Below are 22001 nucleotides of genomic sequence, written 5' to 3' on the forward strand. Positions count from 1 at the left end.
GATCTTGGAGGGTTATAGGCTCGGAAGTCACAGTATGGTACCTCCAGATGGTTACACAGGAGGCCATTCTGCCACTCAAGCCTGTTACACAGGAACAGGAGGAGGCCATTCAGTCGCTCGGGCTGTTACACAGGAACAGGGGGAGGCAATTCAGCCCCTCGAACCTGTTACACAGGAGCAGGAGGCAATTCAGCCCCTCGAGCCTATTACACAGCAACAGGAGGAGGTCCATTCAGCCCCTCGAGCCTGTTACACAGGAACAGGAGGAGGCCATTCAGCCCCTCGAGCCTGTTACACAGGAACAGGAGGCCATTCAGCCCCTCGAGCCTGTTACACAGGAACAGGAGGAGGCCATTCAGCCCCTCGAGCCGGTTACACAGGAACAGGAGGCATTCAGCCCCTCGAGCCTGTTACACAGGAACAGGAGGAGACCCATTCAACCCCTAGAGACAGTTACATCAGGACAGGAAGTGGCCATTCTGCCCCTCGAGCCTGTTACACAGGAACAGGTACAGGCCATTTAGTCCCTCGAGCCTGTTACACAGGAACAGGAGGAGGCCATTCAGCCCCTCGAGCCGGTTACATAGGAACACGAGGAGGCCATTCAGCCCCTCGAGCTTGTTACACAGGAACAGGAGGAGCCCCATTCAGCCCCTCGAGCTTGTTACACAGGAACAGGAGGAGCCCCATTCAGCCCCTCGGGCCAGTTACATAGGAATAGAAGGCCATTCAGCTCCTTGGGTCAGTTACATAGGAGCAAGAGGAGGATATTCAGCCCCTTGAGTCAGTTACTCAGGAACAAGGGGAGGCCATTCAGCCCCTCGAGTCAGTTACATAGGAACAGGAGGAGGCCATTCAGCCCCTTGAGTCTGTTACACGAGAACAGGAGGAGGCCCATTCAGTCGCTCGAGTCAGTTACATAGGAACATCAGTAGGCTAATTAGCCCCTCAATCTTGTTTCGCCGTTGAATCAGATCATGGCTGATCATTGACCTGCGTTTGCTCCACAGCACTGGACACCCTTACTCAATAATAGAATAATCTATTGATTTCAGTCTTGAAACTTTAAGAGTTCTAGATTTCCACTGCTCTTTGTTACCTGTGGTGTTCCCCAAGGATCAATCCTTGGCCACTCCTATTTTGCATCTACATGCTGCCGCTTGGCAATATCATCCAGAAACATAGCATCAGTTTCCACATGTATGCTCATGACACCCAGCTCTACCTCACCACCACTTCTCTCGACCCCTCCACAGTCTCTAAATTGTCAGACTGCTTGTCCGACATCCAGTTCTGGATGAGCAGAAAGTTTCTCCAATTGAATATTGGGAAGACCGAAGCCATTGTTTTTGGTCCCTGCCACAAACTCTGTTCCCTAGTCACTGACTTCATCCCTATTCCCAACTCCTGTCTGAGGCTGAACCAGACTGTTAGCAACCATGTTGTCATATTTGACCCTGAAATGAGCTTTCGACCGCATTTCCACAACATAACTAAGACCACCTATTTCCACCTCCATAACATCGCCCGTCTCTGCCCTTTCCTCAGCTCATTCATTGCTGAAACCCTCATCCATGCCTTTGTTACCTCCAGACTTGACTATTCTAACACACTCATGGCTGGCCTCCCACATTCTACCCTACGTAAACTAGAGATCATCCAAAAGTTAGCTGCCCGTGTCCTAACTCACACCAAGTCCCGCTTACCGATCACCCCTGTGCTCACTGACCTACATTGACTTCTGGTTAAGCAACGCCTTGATTTGAAAATTCTCATCTTTATTTTCAAATCCCTCCATGACCTCACCCCTCCCTATCTCTGTAATCTCCTCCAGCCCCACAAACCTCACTCAAGATGTCTGTGTTCCTCTAATTCTGCCCCCCTGAGCATCCCTGATTATAATCGCTCAACCATTGGTGGCCATGCCTTCTGTTGCCTAGGCCCCAAGCTCTGGAACTCCCTCCCTAAACCTCTCTGCTTCTCTCTCCTCCTTCAAGATGCTCCTTAAAACATATCTCTTTGACCAAGCTTTTGGTCACCTGCGGTAATTTCGACTTATGCGGCTCGGTGTCAAATTTTTACCGCATTATACTACTGTGAAGTACATTAGGACATCTCGCTACATTAAAGGCACTATATAAATACAATTTGTTGTTGTTGTAAATGTCCTTCCTGATTTCACTCAACGGCCTAGCTCTATTTTTACGATGATGCCCCTTCTGGACTCCTCCACTGAAGGAAATACTTTCTAAAAATCATGGAAAGTGTTGGCCGGACAGAAGAGGAGGACTAGGCAGGTAGTGCAGGAGTCCCCCGAGTCCATCGCGCTCTCTAACCGGTACTCTGTTCTGAGTACCGGTGAGGGCAATGGTGGCTCTGGGGAGTGAGCCAGAGCCAAATCCAAGGCACCATGTGTGGCTCAGCTGCACAGGGCGGAAGGAAGAAGAATGGAAGAGCTATAGTAGTACGGGATTCAATAGTCAGGGGAGCAGACAGCCATCTCTGCGGCCGCAAACGTGACTCCAGGATGGTATGTTGCCTCCCTGGTGCCAGGGTCAAGGATGTCATTGAGCAGCTGCAGGCCATTCTGGGGGGAGAGGGTGAACAGCCAGAGGTCGTGGTCCATATCGGGACCAATGACATAGGTAGGAAGAGGGATGAGGTCCTGCAACAGAGTTTAGGGAGCTAGGAGAGAGATTATAAAGCAGGACCTGAACGGTAGTAATCTCTGGATTACTCCCAGTGCCACGAGCTAGTGAGTACAGAAACAGGAGGATAGAACAGATGAATATGTAGATGGAGAGATGGTGCAGAAGGGAGGGCTTTAGATTCCTGAGGCTGCTTCTGGGGGAGGTGGGACCTATACAAGCCGGACGGGTTGCACCTCAACAGAGCCGGGACCAATATCCTCGCGGGAGGGTTTGCTAGTGCTGTTGGGGAGGGTTTAAACTAGCTTGACAGGGGATGGGAACCTGAGAATAGATTCAGTTGGGAGGGGAGTAAAGCTGGAATTAGAAAGCAAAAATAAAGAAAGTGAGCTTAAAGGAGAGAGGAAACAAGCACGAAAAAGGGTAAAAAATGCTTTTTAAAGGCACTTTGTCTGAATGCACGTAGCATTTGTAACAAAATAGATGAGTTGACGGCTCAAATAGATACAAATGGGTATGACCTGATAGCCATCACAGAGAAGTGGTTGCAAATGGGACCAGTACTGGGAATTAAATATTCAGGGATATTTGACAATCCGGAAGGACTGACAGAAAGGAAAAGGAAGTGGGGTAGCTCTATTGATAAAGGATGGAATCACTGTGATAGTGAGAAATGATATTGGCTCAAAAGATCAGGATGTTGAAACAGTTTGGGTGGAGCTAAGGAACAATAAGGGGAAAAAGTCACTGGTGGGCGTAGTCTATAGGCCCCCTAACAGTAGCAACTCTGTTGGTCGGAGTATAAACCAGGAAATAGTGGGGCTTGTAAAAAGGGAACAGCAATAATCATGGGTGATTTTAACCTCCATATTGATTGGACAAATCAAATTTGTCCAGGCAGCCTTGAGGAAGAGTTCATAGAGTGCATAAGCGAGCAGTATGTAACGTAACCAACCAGGGGGCAGGCTATCTTGGATCTGGTCCTGTGTAATGGGACAGAATGAATAAACAATCTCCCAGTAAAGGATCCCTTTGGAATGAGTGATCATAGTATAGTTGAATTTCAAATTCAGATGGAGGGTGAGAAAGTTGGATCTCAAACCAGTGTACTAAGCTTAAATAAAGGAGACTATGAAGGTATGAGGGCAGAGTTGGCTAAAGTGGACTGGGAAAATAGATTAAAGTATAGAACGGTTGATGAACAGTGGTGTACACTTAAGGAGATATTTCACAACGCTCAAGAAAAATATATTCCAGTGAGGAGAAAAGGGTGTAAAAGAAAAGATAGCCATTCATGGCTAACTAAAGAAATAAAGGACGGTATCAAATTAAAAACAAGGGCATACAAAGTGACCAAAACTAGTGGGAGGACAGAAGATTGGGAAGCTTTTAAAAGCCAGCAAAGAATGACTAAAAAAATGATTAAGAAAGGGATGGTAGACTATGAAAGTAAACTAGCACGAAATATAAAAACAGATAGCAAGAGTTTCTATAGGTATATAAAAAGGAAAAGAGCGGCTAAAGTAAATGTTGGTCCCTTAGAGGACGAGACCGGGGAATTAGTAATAGGGAACATGGAGATGGCAGAAACTCTGAACAAATATTTTGTATCAGTCTTTACGGTAAAGGACACGAATAATATCCCAACAGTGGATAGTCAAGGGGCTTTGGGGGGGGAGAAACTTAACACAATCACAATCACTAAGGAGGTGGTACTCAGTTAGATAATGCGACTAAAGGCGGATAAATCCCCTGGACCTGATGGCTTGCATCCTGGGGTCTTAAGAGAAGTACCGGCAGGGATAGTGGATGCATTGGTTGTAATTTACCAAAATTCCCTGGATTCTGGGGACGTCCCAGCAGATTGGAAAACTGCAAATGTAACGCCCCTATTTAAAAAAGGAGGCAGACAAAAAGCAGGAAGCTATAGACCAGTTCGCCTAACATCTGTGGTTGGGAAAATGTTGCAGTCCATTATTAAAAAAGCAGTAGCAGGACATTTGGAAAGGCAAAATTCAGTCAGGCAGAGTCAGCATGGATTTATGAAGGGGAAGTCATGTTTGACAGATTTGCTGGAGTTCTTTGAGGAAGTAATACACAGGGTGGATAAAGGGGAACCAGTGGATGTGGTGTATTTGGACTTCCAGAAGGCATTTGACAAGGTGCCACATAAAAGGTTACTGCACAAGATAAAAATTCACGGGGTTGGGGGTAATATATTAGCATGGATAGAGGATTGGCTAACTAACAGAAAACAGAGAATCGGGCTAAATGGCTCATTCTCGGGTTTGTAATCAGTAACTAGTGGGGTGCTGGAACCCCAACTATTTACAATCTATATTAATGTCTTGGAAGAAGGGACCGAGTTTAACGTAGCCAAGTTTGCTGACGATACAAAGATGGGAGGAAAAGAAATGTGTCAGGAGGACACAAAAAATCTGCAAAAGGACATAGACAGGCTAAGTGAGTGGGCAAAAATTTGACAGATGGAGTATAATGTTGGAAAGTGTGAGGTCATGCACTTTGGCATAAAAAATATCAAAGTGCAAGTTATTATTTAAATGGAGAAAAATTGCAAAGTGCCGCAGAACAGCGGGACCTGGGGGTACTTGTGCATGAAACATAAAAAGTATGCAACACCTTGTAACCAGCATTCTCCCGCCACTAGACGGTGCATCTGTTGGGAGTCTCAAGGGATCCCAGCATCCCTTGGGAGCACTGCTGTGCCAGCACTGGAGTCAGAATAAAGAGACTAAGGTCACACTTACTCAAGTCTACAGTACTCAGTCACATTGCTTTATTTGAGACATAACAACTGGCGATGAGTAATACATAATGAACCGTCACGCGAAAATGCAGAGAACTGTTGGTATCGTGGAAAAATTCTCAGAAGGTGACGATTGGGATGCCTTCGTGGAGCGATTTGACCAATACTTCATGGACAACAAGCTGGAAGGGAATGAGAACGCTGCCAAACGAAGGGCAATCCTCCTCACTGTCTGCGGGGCAACAATGGCCTCAAAGAATTTTCTTGCTCCGGTGAAACCAACAACCGAATCGTATGAAGAACTGTGTACCCTGGTCCGGGAGCACCTAACTCCAAAGGAGAGCATTCTAATGGCAAGGTATCGATTTTAAACATGTCAACGGTCTGAAGGCCAGGAAGTGGTGAGCTACGTCACCAATCTAAGGCGCCTTGCAGGACATTGCGAATTCGGTGGATTCCTGGAGCAAATGCTAAGAGACCTTTTTGTGCTTGGCCATGAGGTTATCCTTCGCAAACTATTGACTGTTGAAACACCGAACCTGAGCAAAGCCATAACGATAGCCCAGGCATTTATGTCCACCAGCGATAACACCAAACAAATTTTGCAGCATAAAGATGCATCGGCAAATACTGTACACAAAGTAACATCGTTTTCAGGCAGGAATGCATATGGCAGAACATACACGCCTGCAGCTGCATGACCTCAGATGACTCAGAGTCCATGCGAGGCAGTTAACACCTTGTTGGCGCTGCGGAGGTGATCATCAAGCCCATCAATGATGCTTCAAACACTATGCGTGCAAAGGCTGTGGAACAATGGGACACCTCCAGCAAATGTGCAGATGAGCTGCAAACCTTGCAAACCACCACGTTGCAGAGGAAGACCGATGCATGGTGGATCAAACTGAACTAGAGACTCGAACCGAGGAGGCAGACATGTACGGGGTACACACCTTCACCACGAAATGTCTACCGATCATGTTAAAAGTTGAACTGAATGGAATTCCAGTGTCCATGGAGTCGGACACGGGTGCAAGTCAGTCTATCATGAGCAAAAAGACCTTCGAGAGGCTGTGGTGCAATAAGGCACAAAGGCCCAAGCTGAGCCCTATTCATACCAAGCTGAGAAAGTTCTCATTCCTGTAATCGGCAGTGCAGCAGTAAAAGTCTCCTATGATGGAGCGGTGCATGAACTACCACTATGGATTGTACCAGGAGATGGCCCCACACCGTTCGGCAGAAGCTGGCTGGGAAAAATCCGCTGGAACGGGGACAACATCCGACACTTTCATCCGTCGATGATGCCTCATATGCCCAGGTTTTGAGCAAGTTGTTTTAGCCAGGCATCAGAAATTTCTCTGCGGTGAAGGTGCAGATCCACTTGGTTCCCGGTACATAACCCATCCACCAGAAGGCACATGCGGTGCCATACATGATGCGAGAGAAAGTGGAGATCGAGCTGGATAGGCTGCAACTAGAGGCATCATCGCACCGGTTGAGTTCAACGAGTGGGCCAGTCCATTTGTTCCGGTTCTCAAGGGCGATGGCACGGTCAGAATTTGTGGGGACTATACAGTACCGATTAACCGTTTTTCGCTGCAGGACCAGTACCCGCTACCCAAGGCAGACAACCTATTGCGATGCTGGCAGGAGGGAAGACATTCACCAAGTTGGACCTGACCTCGGCCTATATGACACAGGAGCTGGCGGAATCTTTGAAAGGCCTCACCTGCATCAACACGCACAAAGGTTTGTTCATCTACAATAGATGCTTTTTTGGGATTCGATCGGCCACGGCTATTTTTCAAAGGAACATGGAGCGTCTGCTAAAGTCGGTTCCGCGCACTGTGGTTTTCCAGGATGACATATTGATCACAGGTCAGGACACCATCGAACACTTGCAGAACCTGGAAGAGGTTCTAAGTTGGCTAGATCATGTGGGGCTCAGGTTCAAATGCTCGAAGTGTGTTTTCCTGGTGCCAGAGGTTGAGTTCTTAGGGAGAAAAATCGCGGCAGAAGGCATCAGACCCACCGACGGCAAGACAGAGGCCATCAAGAAGGCGCCGAGACCACAGAATGTGATGAAGCTGCAGTCGTTCCTGGGACTCCTCAATTATTTTAGTAATTTTCTACCCGGGTTAAGCACCTTGCTAGAACCTCTACATGTGTTGCTACACAAGGGAGATGACTGGGTATGGGGGAAATCACAAGAGACTGCTTTTGAGAAAGCCAGAAATTTGTTATGTTCCAACAAACTGCTTGTTCTGTATGACCCATGTAAACGTTTAGTGCGAGCTTGCGATGCATCTTCTTACGGGGTCGGGTGTGTGTTACAACAAGCAAACGAATTGGGAACATTGCAACCGGTCGCTTATGCGTCCAGGAGTTTGTCCAAGGCCGAAAAAGCTCTGGCATGTGTTTACGGGGTGAACAAAATACACCAGTATCTGTTTGGGCTTAAGTTCGAGTTAGAAATTGACCATAAGCCGCTCATATCGCTATTCTCTCAGAGAGCAAAGGTATTAATACCAATGCCTCTGCTCGCATCCAAAGATGGGCACTTACGCTGTCTGCATATAACTATGTAATTCGCCACAGGCCAGGCACAGAGAACTGCGCTGATGCTCTCAGTCGGCTACCATTGCCGGCCACCGGGGTGGAAATAGCACAGCCTGCAGACTTGCTCTTGGTGATGGATGCATTTGAAAATGAAAAGTCACCCGTTACAGCCCGCCAGATCAGGACCTGGACCAGCCAGGATCCTTACCTGTTCCTTGTAAAAAACTGTGTTCTCCATGGGAGCTGGTCCAGCATCCCAGCAGAGATGCATGAAGATGCATCAAGCCGTTCCAGCGGCGCAAAGACAAAATGTCCATACAGGCAGACTGTCTTTTGTGGGGTAATCACATAGTTTTGCCTAAGAAAGGCAGGGAAACATTCATACGCAATCTACACAGTACCCACCCAGGCATAGTAATGATGAAAGCTTTAGCCAGCTATATGTGTGGTGGCCCAGCATCGACTCAGATTTGGAGTCTTGCGTGCACCAATGCAACACTTGCTCTCAACTGAGCAATGCACCCAGGGAGGCACCGCTTAGTTTGTGGTCATGGCCCTCCAAACCGTGGTCTAGAATCCACATTGACTTCGCTGGCCCGTTTCTAGGCAAAATGTTCCTGGTTGTTGTAGATGCTTATTCAAAATAGATTGAGTGTGTAATAATGTCTGTAAGCACGTCCACTGCCACCATCGAAAGCCTACGAGCCATGTTTGCCATGCACGGCCTGCCTGATGTCCTTGTCAGCAACAATGGGCCGTCCTTCACCAGCGCTGAATTCAAAGAATTCATGACCCGCAATGGGATCAAGCACGTCACATCTGCCCCGTTCAAGCCTGCATCTAACGGCCAGGCAGAACGGGCAGTCCAAACCATCAAGCAAAACTTGAAATGCGTGTCGGAAGGCTCCCTGCAGACCCGCCTGTTCCGAGTCCTGCTCAGCTACCGCACTAGACCCCACTCGCTCACCGGGGTTCCCCCTGCCAAACTGCTCATGAAACGGGCACTCAAAACAAGGCTTTCTCTCGTCCACCCTGAGCTCCATGATCATGTCGAGGGCAGGCGGCATCAACAAAGCATGTACCATGATCGCGCAAATTTGTCACGCAATATTGAAGTCAATGACCCTGTATTTGTACTCAGCTATGGACATGGTCCCAAATGGCTTGCTGGCACTGTCGTAGCCAAAGAAGTGAGTAGGGTGTTTGAGGTCAAACTTGCAAATGGAAAACATTTAGACCAAACCAAACTGCGATTCATAGACAACCATGAGCAACCTGAAGAGGACACCACCAACTTCGACCCTCCGGTACACACACAAGTGGCAACCGACATCACGGTCGGCCACGAAGCTGAACTCATTATCTCCAGCAGCCCAGCAAGGCCACTGTGCTGCAGCCCAGCGAAGGCCCAACCAACTCACCTGCACCTGTGTTTGTACCGAGATAAATGACTAGGGAGCGGAAAGCCCCAGATCATCTCACCCTGTAAAGAAGTGTACTATTGACATTGGGGGGATGTTATGTATGCAACACCTTGTAACTAGCATTCTCCCGCCACCAGAGGGCGCATCTGTTGGAGTCCCAAGAGATCCCAGTATCCCTTGGGAGCACTGCATATAAGCAGGCCTCCCATGCTGTGCTAGCACTCTGGAGTCAGAATAAAGGGACTAAGCTCACACTTACTCAAGTCTACAGTACTCAGTCACATTGCTTTATTTGAGACATAACAGATAGTATGCAGGTATGGCAAGTGATCAGGAAGGCCAATGGAATCTTGGTCTTTATTTCAAAAAGAATGGAGCAGGGAAGTCTTGCTACAGTTATACAGGGTATTGATGAGGCCACACCTGGAATACTGCGTGCAGTTTTGGTTTCCATATTTAAGAAAGGATATACTTGCTTTGGAGGCAGTCTAGAAAGGTTCACTCGGTTGATTCCGGAGATGAGGGGGTTGACTTATGAGGAAAGGTTGAGTAGGTTGGGCCTCTACTCATTGGAATTCAAAAGAATGAGAGTGATCTTATCGAAACGTATAAGACTATGAAGGGGCTTGAGAAGGTGGATGCAGAGAGGATGTTTCCACTGATGGCGGAGACTAGAACTAGGGGGCATCATCTTAGAATAAGGGGTCGCTCATTTAAAACTGAGATGAGGAGGAATTTCTTATCTCAGAGGGTTGTAAACCTGTGGAATTCGCTGCCTCAGGGAGCTGTGGAAGCCGGGACATTGAATAAATTTAAGACAGAGATAAGGGAATAAGGGGTTATGGGGAGCAGGCAGGAAAGTGGAGCTGAGTCCATGATCAGATTAGCCATGATCGTATTAAATGGCGAAGCAGGCTCGAGGGGCCGTATGGCATACTCCTGCTGCTATTTCTTATGTTCTTATTAATCATACAACACAGAAAGAGCCTATCGTGCCTGTCCTGGCTCTTTGAAAGGGCTGATCAATTCGTTTTTTCCCCATTGACCTGTGAATTTTTCCTTTTCAAGTATTTATCCAATTCCCGGTTTGAAAATTACAATTGAATCTGCTCCACCGCCCTTTCAGGCAGCGCGTTCCCGATCACAACAACTCACTGTTCCCAAAATAAATTATCCTCATCTGCCTTCTGTTTTTGCCTCTATCTACCCTATTGAATTCCTTTATCATTTTAAACACCTTGATCAGGCAGAGTCTTACCCTGGTGAACTGCACTAGTTCTGCAGCATCAAGCCTTAAGCTTAAATCCTGACCAAAGCAATCCTGTATCTGGTCAAGGAGCAGTGCTAAAGTCCAGGCTTGTGGGATAAGAACAGGGGGAGTGGGGGTGATTGGGCAGCTCTTTCAACCAGCCGGCACAATGGCCTCTTTTGTAGTAAGATTCTATGAAATCTCTCCGTGCTCCACTCAAACTATCTTCTGTATTCCAAACATTTGCACATTCCCAACTATACAGAGCCTAGATTTTCTCCCGTTACATCTGAATTTAACGATCCGTTCTTTGGGATAAAGTTTGCACAAAATATTCATCATATCCATTGCAAGACACAAAACAATATGACTGCTATTGTTTTTACAAATCACACGCACACACAAATTCAGATTAAGCCCTGGGCTATTTAAACTGTTCCCAAAATGAGTTCATGCTGTTTAATCTATTCTGCAGTTAGCCCATATAAACGCACATCTCTTCCCTCTCCCCTCTAACCGGGACCTTGGAAGATCAGCACAGTGCTAAGCAGTAAGCAAGTTTCCACATGTAGTGACTGACCGTCGAGGAAGAGGCCATTCAGCCCCTCGAGCCTGTTACAGAGGAACAGGAATGGATCAGGAACAGAAACAGCCATTACCCGCTGCCCAGCGCAGTGAAAGCCAGTTCTTACCTGAAGCCACACACACGGCAGCTGCGGGTCACAGAGTCTGCTTTGGGCAGAGCTGCTGATCCCTTTGCCCTGCTGTTTCACTCTCTGACACACACAGGGGGCCTGTGCTGCCGCTGCTGCTTTTCATCTCCCAGTTGTTGAACGGCCAAGGCTGACGTCTGGCCAGATGTAGGGAGGAAGGCACTGGCCCGAAAGGCCTTAGCCCACCTTCACGAAACAATCTAGTGTCACACAAACAATACAGCGTCAGGGAGTGTTGGCGGGGAGCAGGAGCAGTCTTTATTTCTGCTGCTGCGAGATGTGTACAACCTCTCCTCCACTTCAGGCTGGCCGCAGCTACTGGAAAGTTCCCCTTAAAGCATCAGCTAGCGATGAGATTTCTCTCCTACATGTATTTCTAGCAGAGCACTTGACACTCGGAACACTGATGGAATATACTGCAGTCCCTTGCCTCCATCTGACTGAGTGTAACTCCGCAATGTGCTGTGATAGGTTAGAAAAGCAGGCTAGGCTAGGGGGCTCCAAAGACATCCCGCTCGCAGCCAATTAAAGGGGCACCGCCTTCAGGGATTTTTAAAATTCATTTTAAATATGTGGGCGTCGCTGGGAAGGTCAGGATTTATTGTCCATCCCTAATTGCCCCTTGAGAAGGTGCCTCCTTCTTGAACCGCTGCAGTCCGTGTGGTGAAGGTGCTGTTAGGGAGGGAGTTCCAGGATTGTGACCCAGCTACAGATGAAGGAACGGCCGATATATCTCCAAGTTAGGATGGTGCGTGACTTGGAGGGGAATTGTAAGTGGTGGCATTCCCATGCATCTACTGCCCTTGTCCTTGTAGAGGTCGGGGGTTTGGGAGGTGCTGCCGAAGAAGACTTAGCGAGTTGCTGCAGGGCATCTTGTAGATGGTGCGCACTGCAGCCACGGTGGTGGAGGGAGTGAATGTTGAAAGTGATGGATGGGCTGTCAATCAAGCGGGCTGCTTTGTCCTGGATGGTGTCGAGCTTCTTGAGTGTTGTTGGAGCTGCACTCATCCAGGCAAGTGGAGAGTATTCCATCACACTCCTGACTTGTGCCTTGAGGATGGTGGAAAGGCTTTGGGGAGTCAGGAGGTGAGACACTCGCCGCAGAATACCCAGCCTCTGACCCGCTCTTGTTGCCACAGTATTTTTGTGATTGATTACAAAAGCAAAATACTGCAGATGATGGAAATCTGAAATAAAAACAGAGAATGTTGGAAATACTCGGCACGTCAGGCATCTGTGGAGAGAGAAACAGAGTTAACGTTTCAGGCCGATGAAGTTCTGCTGAAGGGTCCAGTTAAGTTTCTGGTCAATGGTGTTGAATTCCCCATTGGGGAATTCGGTAGTGGTAGTCCCATTGAATATCAAGGGGAGGTGCTTAGACTCTTTTGTTGGATATGATCATTGCCTGGCACTTGTGAGGTGCGAATGTAATTTGCCACTTATCAGCCCAAGCCTGAACGTTGTCAACGTCTTGCTATATGCAGGCATGGACTGCTTCATAATCTGAGGAATTGCAAATAGAACTGAACATAGTGCAATCATTAGTGAACATTCCCATTTCTGACCTTATGATGGAGGGAAGGTCATTGATAAAGTAGCTGAAGATGGTTGGGCCTTGGACACTGCCCTGAGGAACTCCTGCAGCAATGTCCTGGAGCTGAGATGATTGGCCTCCAACAACCACAGCCATCTTCCTTTGTGCTCCAGCCAGTAGAGTTTCCCCCTGATTCCAATTGGCTTCAATTTTACAAGGGGTCCTTAATGCCATACTCTGTCAAGGGCAATCAATCTCACTTCACCTGTAAAATTCAGCTCTTTTGTCAATGTTTGGACCAAGGCTGTAATGAGGTCTGGAGCCGAGTGGGCCTGGTGGGACCCAAACTGAGCATTAGTGAGCAGGTTATTAATTAATAGCATTGTCGATGACACCTTCCATTACTTTGCTGATGATTGAGAGTAGGCTGATAGGGTGGTGATTGCCTGATTGGATTTGTCCTGCTTTTTATGGACAGGACAAACCTGGGCAATTTTCCACTTTGTCGGGCAGATGCCAGTATTGTGTCTGTAGTGCAACAGCTTGACTTTACAGCCAATTAAGTACTTTTGGAGTGTAGTCATTGTTGTAATGTAGGAAACGCGACAGCTAATTTGCGCAAAGCAAGCTCTCACAAACAGCAATGTGATAATGACCAGATAATTTGTTTTAGTGATATTGGTTGCTGGATAAATATTGGCCCAGGAAACAAGGGAGGACTCCTTGCTCTTCTTCGAAAAGTGCCGAGAGATATTTTATATCCACTTGAGAGGGCAGTCGGAGCCTCGTTTTAATGTCGCATCTGAACGATGGAACCTCCAACAGTACAGCACTCCTGCACTCCCTCAGTACTGCCCTGGAGTATCAGCCTAGATTATGGGCTCAAATCTCTGGAATAGGACTCAAATCCACAGCCTTCTGACTCAGAGGCATGATTGCTACCCAAGCTGACAACACAGTTACCAGGTCATCTCTGCTGGCTGTAATGAGGAAAGCGAATGGAAATGGGTCTGCCATACCTTGCTGTAGTATACTAGGTAATTGGAGAGATAACTCATCAAATGCCAGTTATTAGGACTGTCAAGCTCTTCCATGGGTTCTGTTGCTGAGCTGAGAGAGATCTGTCTCCATTCAAATCTTCACTAAATGAACATCTTATTATCTTAAAATTATCCTATTGATTTGATGGCAGCTGTCAGGATCTTGATCTTAAGCACAGATCCGTTCCTGCAATTCCGTCCTCTTCCATTTCAAGAAGTTTCCTCATAGACACGTTTATTTTCATTTCCTCCAGTTATCTCCTCTCTTAATTGTATTTAAAAAGGCCAATTGTCAACTGCGTGGAATATTGTGCTTTGTGTGAGCTCGGTATCTGACTGTTGACAGGTTTTTCGTTTCACTAACACGCCCCAGAGATAAACATCTAGTTAATGCCCCTTTCTCTTTGATGTGCAGGTGACAGTGTTTGAAGCGCTGTTGAATAAGATATGGGCACAGCACAGGTTAGATACAGAAGTCGATAACAGCAACAACAGCAGCTTTCATTTATATAGTTCTTTTAAAGTATCAGAAGTGATTATCAAATAAAATTTGACGCCGGGCCACATAAGAAGATATTGGAACAGATGACCAAAAGCTTGGTCAAAGAGGTAGCTTTTAAGCAGCGCCTTAAAGGAGGCAAGAGAGGTGGAGAGGTTTAGGGAGGGAATTTTAGATCTTATTGCCAAGGCAGCTGAAGGCACGGCCATCAATGGTCGAACAATTCAAATCGGGGATGCACAAGAGGCCAGAATTATAGGAGTGCAGAGATCTCAGGGGGTTGTAGGGTTATGGTTCCGTAAAGAGTAACATTCAAAAGCAGAGCGAGGCCGGCTGCGAGTGATGCAACAGCGGGACACCGATCCACCTGCTCCTGCCCTATTTCTTATGTTCTTGTGTCATCATCATCATAGAAGTCCCTCGAAATTGAGGCAGACTTACTTCCACTCTAAAAGTGAGTTCTTAGGTGACGGAACAGTCCAATACAGGAATTACATTCTCTGTCACAGGTGGGACAGAAAGTCGTTGAGGGAAAGGGTGGGTGGGACCGGTTTGCAGCACGCTCCTGTGCTTGTTTTCTGTATGCTCTCGGCGACGATACTCGAGATGCTCAGCGCCCTCCCGGATGCACTTCCTCCACTTAGGGCGGTCTCTGGCCAGGGTCAGTGGGGATGTTGCATTTTATCAAGGAGGCTTTGAGGGTGTCCTTGAAACGTTTCCTCTGCCCACCTTGGGCTCGCTCGCCATGTAAGAGCTCCAAGTAGAGTGCTTGCTTTGGGAGTCTTGTGTCAGGTATGCGAACAATGTGGCCCCTGCCCAACAGAGTTGGTCGAGTGTAGTCGGTGCTTCGATGCTGGGGATGTTGGCCTGGTCGAGGATTGTTGTTGCGTCTGTCCTCTCAGGGGATTTGCAGGATCTTGCAGAGACATCGTTAGTGATATTTCTCCAGCGGTTTGAGGAGTCTACAGTATATGGTCCACGTCTCTGAGCCATACAGGAGGGCGGGTATCACTACAGCCCTGTAGACCATGAACTTGGTGGCACATTTGAGGCCCTGGTCTTCAAACACTCTCTTCCTCAGGTGGCCGAAGGCTTGTTCTTGTGTCAGTAAGTAGTCAGTTAGTGATGGCTGAATGCGCTTCTTGTCCGGGAGCAAAGGTCAGTGAGAGGTCAGTGTTATGTTTAGAATAACTCCACAAGACTGTATATCTTAAGCTCATACTGTTGTGACCTTTATTGTAACTCCAGAGTGAGGAGGCAGCATGGTCAATTCCCTTTTATACCTGCTTGCCCCGGGTGTGCAGGCTATACTTGGGTCTCCCACAGGTGCCCCCCAGGGTGCTAATTCTTATACATTGGTAATGTTTACATACATAACATCATTTCCCCCCAAAGTCTTATGTACAAGTTAAGGCGATCCGGGTTGTTTAATTTGCCGATTTTAGTTCTCCCCCCCTCCCCCCAGCCTTTTAGCCAGGGGGCACTTGTATAATTTCTGTTTTTAGTGCCTTAATCCCCCCTCCCGCCCCACACAAAAAAAGAGGCACTAGAAAAAAATGCATTTTGGAGTGTGACCCTCCCTTGCAGGGGGCATTTGTTTAAAGTGCACAACTAAAATAGTTGAGATGATCCGGGGCACTGCGCTTCCGGCTTGATCGCCTGAGTTAAAGTCCTGGCATGGGTGAGTCGGTTGGGTCATTGCTGCGCTGCGGTGTGACTGGTCTGATTGGACTGTCGGGCATGGTGGGTTCATCCTCGTGATTGACCACGAGGTCGATTTCTGGTTGGGTGTGTGTGGGTGAATCAATGATGGTAATGTCCTCTTCAAAAACTGTTCTTGGTTGTCAGTGAACCGCAGTTTGGTCTGATCCAAGTGCTTTCTGCACATTTGTCCGTTCAAAAGTTTGACACCAAACATTCTATTCCCCTCCTTGGCTAACACAGTGCTAGCAACCCATTTGGGACGATGACCATAATTAAGAACAAACACAGGGTCATTAACTTCAATGTCACATGATATAGCCGCGCAATTTTGGTACACATTATGCTGGTGACGCCGTGTTTCTACATGATCATTGAGATCCGGGTAGACTAAGAAGAGCTTGGTTTTCAGTGCTCTCTTCATTAACAATTCTGCAGGGGGAACCCCGGTAAGCGAGTGGGGTTGCGTGCAGTAGCTGAGCAGAATCCAAGATAACCGGGTCTGCAGGGAACCGTCGGTCACACGTTTCAAGCTCTGCTTGATGCTTGGACTGTCCGTACCGCTTGACCAGTGGATGCGGGCTTAAATGGCGCAGACCTGACATGCTTGATGCCTTTGTGGGTCATGAACTCATTGAATTCCGAGCTGGTGAAGCATGGTCCAACTCCGAGTCAATGCCGTGCCACCAAATGTGCAACCTGGCGACAGCTTTCATAGAAACATAGAAAATAGATGCATTTGGCCCTTCGAGCCTGCACCACCATTCAATATGATCATGGTTGATCATGCAACTTCAGTACCCCACTCCTGCTTTCTCTCCATATCCCTTTAGCCATAAGGGCCACATCTAACTCCCTCTTGAATATATCCAACGAACTGGACTCAACAACTTTCTGTGGTAGAGAATTCCACAGGTTCACAATTCTCTGAGTGAAAAAGTTTCTCCTCATCTCAGTCCTATATGGCTTTATCCCTTATCCTTAGACGATGTCCCCTGGTTCTGGACGTCCCCAACATCGGGAACATTCTTCCTGCATCTAACCTGTCCAGTCCCGTCAGAATTTTATATGTTTCTATGAGATCCCCTCTCATTCTTCTAAATTCTAGTGAGTATAAGCCTAGTCGATCCAGTCTTTCTTCATATGTCAGTCCTGTCATCCGGGAATCAGTCGGGTGAACCTTCACTGCACTCCCTCAACAGCAAGAATGTCTTTCCTCAGATTAGGAGACCAAAACTGCACACAATACTCAAGGTGTGGTCTCACCAAGGCCCTGGACAACTGCAGCAAGATCTCCCTGCTCCTATACTCAAATTCTCTCACTATGAAGGCCAGCTTGCCATTTCCTTTCTTTACTGCCTGCTGTACCTGCATGTCTACCTTCAGTGACTGATGTACCATGACACCCAGGTCGCTACGCACCTTCCCTTTTACTAATCTGTCTCCACTCAGATAATAATCTGTCTTCCTGTTTTTGCCAAAGTGGATAACCTCACATTTATCCACATTATACTGCATCTGCCATGCATTTGCCCATTCACCTAACCTGTCCAAGTCACTCTGTAGCTTCTTAACATCCTCCTCACAGCTCACATTGCCACCCAGCTTAGTGTCATCTGCAAACTTGGAGATATTACACTCAATTCCTACTTCTAAATCATTAATGTATATTGCAAATAGCTGGGGTCCCAGCATTGAACCTTGCAGCACCCCACTAGTCACTGCCTGCCATTCTGAAAAGGACCTGTTTATTCCCACTCTTTGCTTCCTGTCTGCCAACCAGTTCTCTATCCACGTCAATACATTACCCTCAATACCACGTGCCTTAATTTTGCACAATAATTCCTGGGATATTGGAACCAGTTCTGGGGGAGGTGGGACCAGTACAAACCAGATGATCTGCACCTGGGCAGGATCAGAACCAATGTCCTAGGGGGAGTGTTTGCTAGTGCTGTTGGGGAGGAGTTAAACTAATATGGCAGGGGGATGGGAACCTATGCAGGGAGACAGAAGGAAATAGAAGGGGGGCAGAAGCAAAAGATAGAAAGGAGAATAGTAAAAGTGGAGGGTAGAGAAACCCAAAGCAAAAAGCAAAAAGGGCCACATTACAGCAAGATTCAAAAGGGGCAAAGTGTGTTAAAAAGACAAGCCTGAAGGCTCTATGCCTCAATGCGAGGAGTATTCGGAATAAAGTGGATGAATTAACTGCTATAGATAGCAGTTAACGGATACGATGTGATTGGCATCACGGAGACATGACTCCAGGGTGACCAAGGCTGAGAACTCAACATCCAAGGGAATTCAGCATTTTGGAAGGACAGACAGAAAGGAAAAGGAGGCGGCGTGGCGTTGCTGGTTAAAGAGGAAATTAATGCAATTGTAAGGAAGAACAATAGCTTGGATGATGTGGAATCAGTATGGGTGGAGCCGCGGAATTCCAAAGGGCAGAAAACGCTAGTGGGAGTTGTGTATCGACCATCAAATAGTAGTAGTGAGGTTGGGGACAAGAAATAAGGGATGTGAGCAATAAAAGGTACAGCAGTAATCATGGGCGACTTTAATCTACAAATAGATTGGGCTAACCTAACTGGTAGCAATGCGGTGGAGGAGGATTTCCTGGAGTGCATTAGGGATGGTTTTCTCGAACAATATGTCGAGGAACCAAGCAGGGAGCTGGCCATCTTAGACTGGGTGAAATGTAATGAGAAGGGACTAATTGGCAATCTTGTTGTGCGAGGCACTTTGGGGAAAAGTGACCATAATATGGTAGAATTCCTTATTAAGATGGAGAGTGACAAAGTTAATTCAGAAACTAGGGTCCTGAATTTAAGGAAAGGTAACTTCGACAGAGTGAGGCGTGAATTGGCTAGAATAGACTGGCAAAGGATACTTAAAGGGTTGACGGTGGATAAGCAATGGCAAATATTTAAAAGATCACATGGATGAACTTCAGCAATTGTACATCCCTGTCTGGAGTAAAAATAAAACTGGGAAGGTGGCTCAACCATGGCTAACAAGGAAAATTAAGGATAGTGTTAAAACCAAGGAAGAGGCATATAAATTGGCTAGAAAAAGCAACAAACCTGAGGACAGGGAGAAATTTAGAATTCAACAGAGGAGGACTAAGGGTTTAATTAAATAAGGGAAAATAGAGTACATGAGGAAGCTTGCAGGGAACATAAAAACTGACTGCAAAAGCTTCTATAAATATGTGAAGAGAAAAAGATTAGTAAAGACAAACGTAGGTCCCTTGCAGTCGGATTCAGGTGAATTTATAATGGGGAACAAAGAAATGGCAGACCAATTTGAACCAATACTTTGGTTCTGTCGTCACAAAGGAAGATACAAATAACCTTCCGAATGTACTAGGGGACAGTGGGTCTAGTGAGAATGAGGAACTGAAAGATATCCTTATTAGGCGGGAAATTGTGTTCGGGAAATTGATGTGATTAAAGGCCGATAAATCCCCAGGTCCTGATAGTCTGCATCTCAGAGTACTTAAGGAAGTGGCCTGAGAAATAGTGGATGCATTGGTGATTATTTTCCAACAATCTATCGACTCTGGATCAGTTCCTATGGACTGGAGGGTAGCTAATGTAATGCCACTTTTTTTTTAAAAAGGAAGGAGAGAGAAAGCGGGTAATTATAGACCGGTTAGCCTGACATCAGTAGTGGGGAAAATGTTGGAATCAATCATTAAGGATGAAATAGCAGCACATTTGGAAAGCAGTGACAGGATTGGTCCAAGTCAGCATGGATTTATGAAAGGGATATCATGCTTGACGTATCTTCTGGAATTTTTTGAGGATGTAACTAGTAGAGTGGACAAGGGAGAACCAATGGATGTGGCGTATTTGGACTTTCAAAAGGCTTTTGCCGAATGGCCTACTCCTGCACCTATTTTCTATGTTTCTAGAGGAATGGGATACTGAAGTTGAATGTTCAGCCATGAACTCATTGAATGGCGGTGCAGGCTAGAAGGGCCGAATGGCCTACTCCTGCACCTATTTTCTATGTTTTTTTTCTATGTCCCGCACAAGAGATTAGTGTACAAAATCAAAGCGCATGGTATTGGGGGTAATGTACTGACGTGGATAGAGAACTGGTTGGCAGACAGGAAGCAGAGAGTCGGGATAAACGAATCCTTTTCAGGATGGCAGGCAGTTACTAATGGGGTGCCGCAGGGCTCAGTGCTGGGACCCCAGCTCTTTACAATATACATTAACGATTTGGATGAAGGAATAGAGTGTAATATCTCCAAGTTTGCGGAAGACACTAAACTGGGTGACGGCGTGAGCTGAGAGGAGGATGCTAAGAGGCTGAGGGTGACTTGAACAGATTAGGTGAGTGGGCAAATACATGGCAGATGCAGTATAATGTGGATAAATGTGAGGTTATCCATTTTGGGGCAAAAACACGAAGGCAGAATATTATCTGAATGGCGGCAGATTAGAAAAAGGGGAGGTGCAACGAGACCCGGGTGTCATGGTTCATCAGTCACTGAAAGTGGGCATGCAGGTACAGCAGGCGGTAAAGAATGCAAATGGCATGTTGGCCTTCATAGCTAAGAGATTTGAATATAGGAGCAGGGAGGTCTTACTGCAGTTGTACAGGGCCTTAGTGAGGCCTCACCTGGAATATTGTGTTCAGTTTTGGTCTCCTAGTCTGAGGAAGGACGTTCTTGCTATTGAGGGAGTGCAGCGAAGGTTCACCAGACTGATTCCAGGGATGGCTGGGCTGTCATATGAGGAGAGACTGGATCAACTGGGCCTTTATTCACTGGCGTTTAGAAGGATGAGAGGGGATCTCATAGAAACATATACGATTCTGACGGGACTGGACAGGTTAGATGCGGGAAGAATGTTCTAGATGTTGGGGAAGTCCAGAACCAGGGGACTTAGGATAAGGGGTTGGCCATTTAGGACTGAGATGAGGAGAAACTTCTTCACTCAGAGAGTTGTTGACCTGTGGAATTCCCTTCCGCAGAGAGTTGTTGATGCCAGTTCATTGGAAGTATTCAAGACGGAGTTAGATATGGCCCTTACGGTTAAGGGGATCAAGGGATATGGAGAGAAAGCAAGAAAGGGATACTGAAGGAATGATCAGCCATGATCTTATTAAATGGCGGTGCAGGCTTGAAGGGCCGAATGGCCTACTCATGCACCTATTTATTATGTTTCTATGTTTCGTGTGTCGGACCTTGTCAAAAGCCTTTTGAAAGTCCAAATACACCACATCCACTGGTTCTCCCTTATCCACTCTACTAGTTACATCCTCAAAAAACGCTAGAAGATTTGTCAACCCTTTCATAAATCCATGCTGACTTGGACCGATCCTGTCACTGCCTTCTAAATGCTCTGCTATTACATCTTTAATAATTGATTCCAGCATTTCCCCCCCCCCCCCCCACCGATGTCAGGCAACTGGTCTATAAAGCCCTGTTTTCTCTCTCCCTCCTTTTTTAAAAAGTGGGGTTACATTAGCTACCTTTCATTCCATAGGTACTGATCCAGAGTCCATGGAATTCTGGAAAATGACCACCAATGCATCTACTATTTCTAGGGCCACTTCCTTAAGTACTCTGGGATACAGACTATCAGGCCCTGGGGATTTATCGGCCTTCAGTCCCATCAGTTTCCCTAACACCATTTCCTGACCAATAAGGATAGAAACATAGAAACATAGAAAAAGGTGCAGGAGTAGGCCATTCGGTGAGTAGCAATGAGTTCATGGCTGAACATGCAACTTCAGTACCCCAATCCTGCTTTCTCGCCATACCCCTTGATCCCCCTAGTAGTAAGGACTACATCTAACTCCTTTTTGAATATATTGGCCTCAACAACTTTCTGTGGTACAGAATTCCACAG

The 22001-nt window shown here is 46.8% G+C and overlaps 1 protein-coding gene across 1 annotated transcript in view; it reads right to left on the minus strand.

The window, feature by feature from the left end:
- Positions 1-11878, minus strand: part of LOC139250083 (neuropeptide Y receptor type 1-like) — a 29202-nt gene extending 17324 nt beyond the window's left edge. The window contains exon 1 of the mRNA XM_070872657.1: positions 11340-11878. The gene's annotated coding sequence lies outside the window, so the exon portion shown is untranslated. The remainder of the gene's footprint in view (positions 1-11339) is intronic.
- Positions 11879-22001: the final 10123 nt, after the last annotated feature.

Source organism: Pristiophorus japonicus, unplaced genomic scaffold, assembly GCF_044704955.1.
Source record: "Pristiophorus japonicus isolate sPriJap1 unplaced genomic scaffold, sPriJap1.hap1 HAP1_SCAFFOLD_346, whole genome shotgun sequence".
In the NCBI taxonomy this organism is placed as follows: Eukaryota; Metazoa; Chordata; class Chondrichthyes; family Pristiophoridae; genus Pristiophorus; species Pristiophorus japonicus.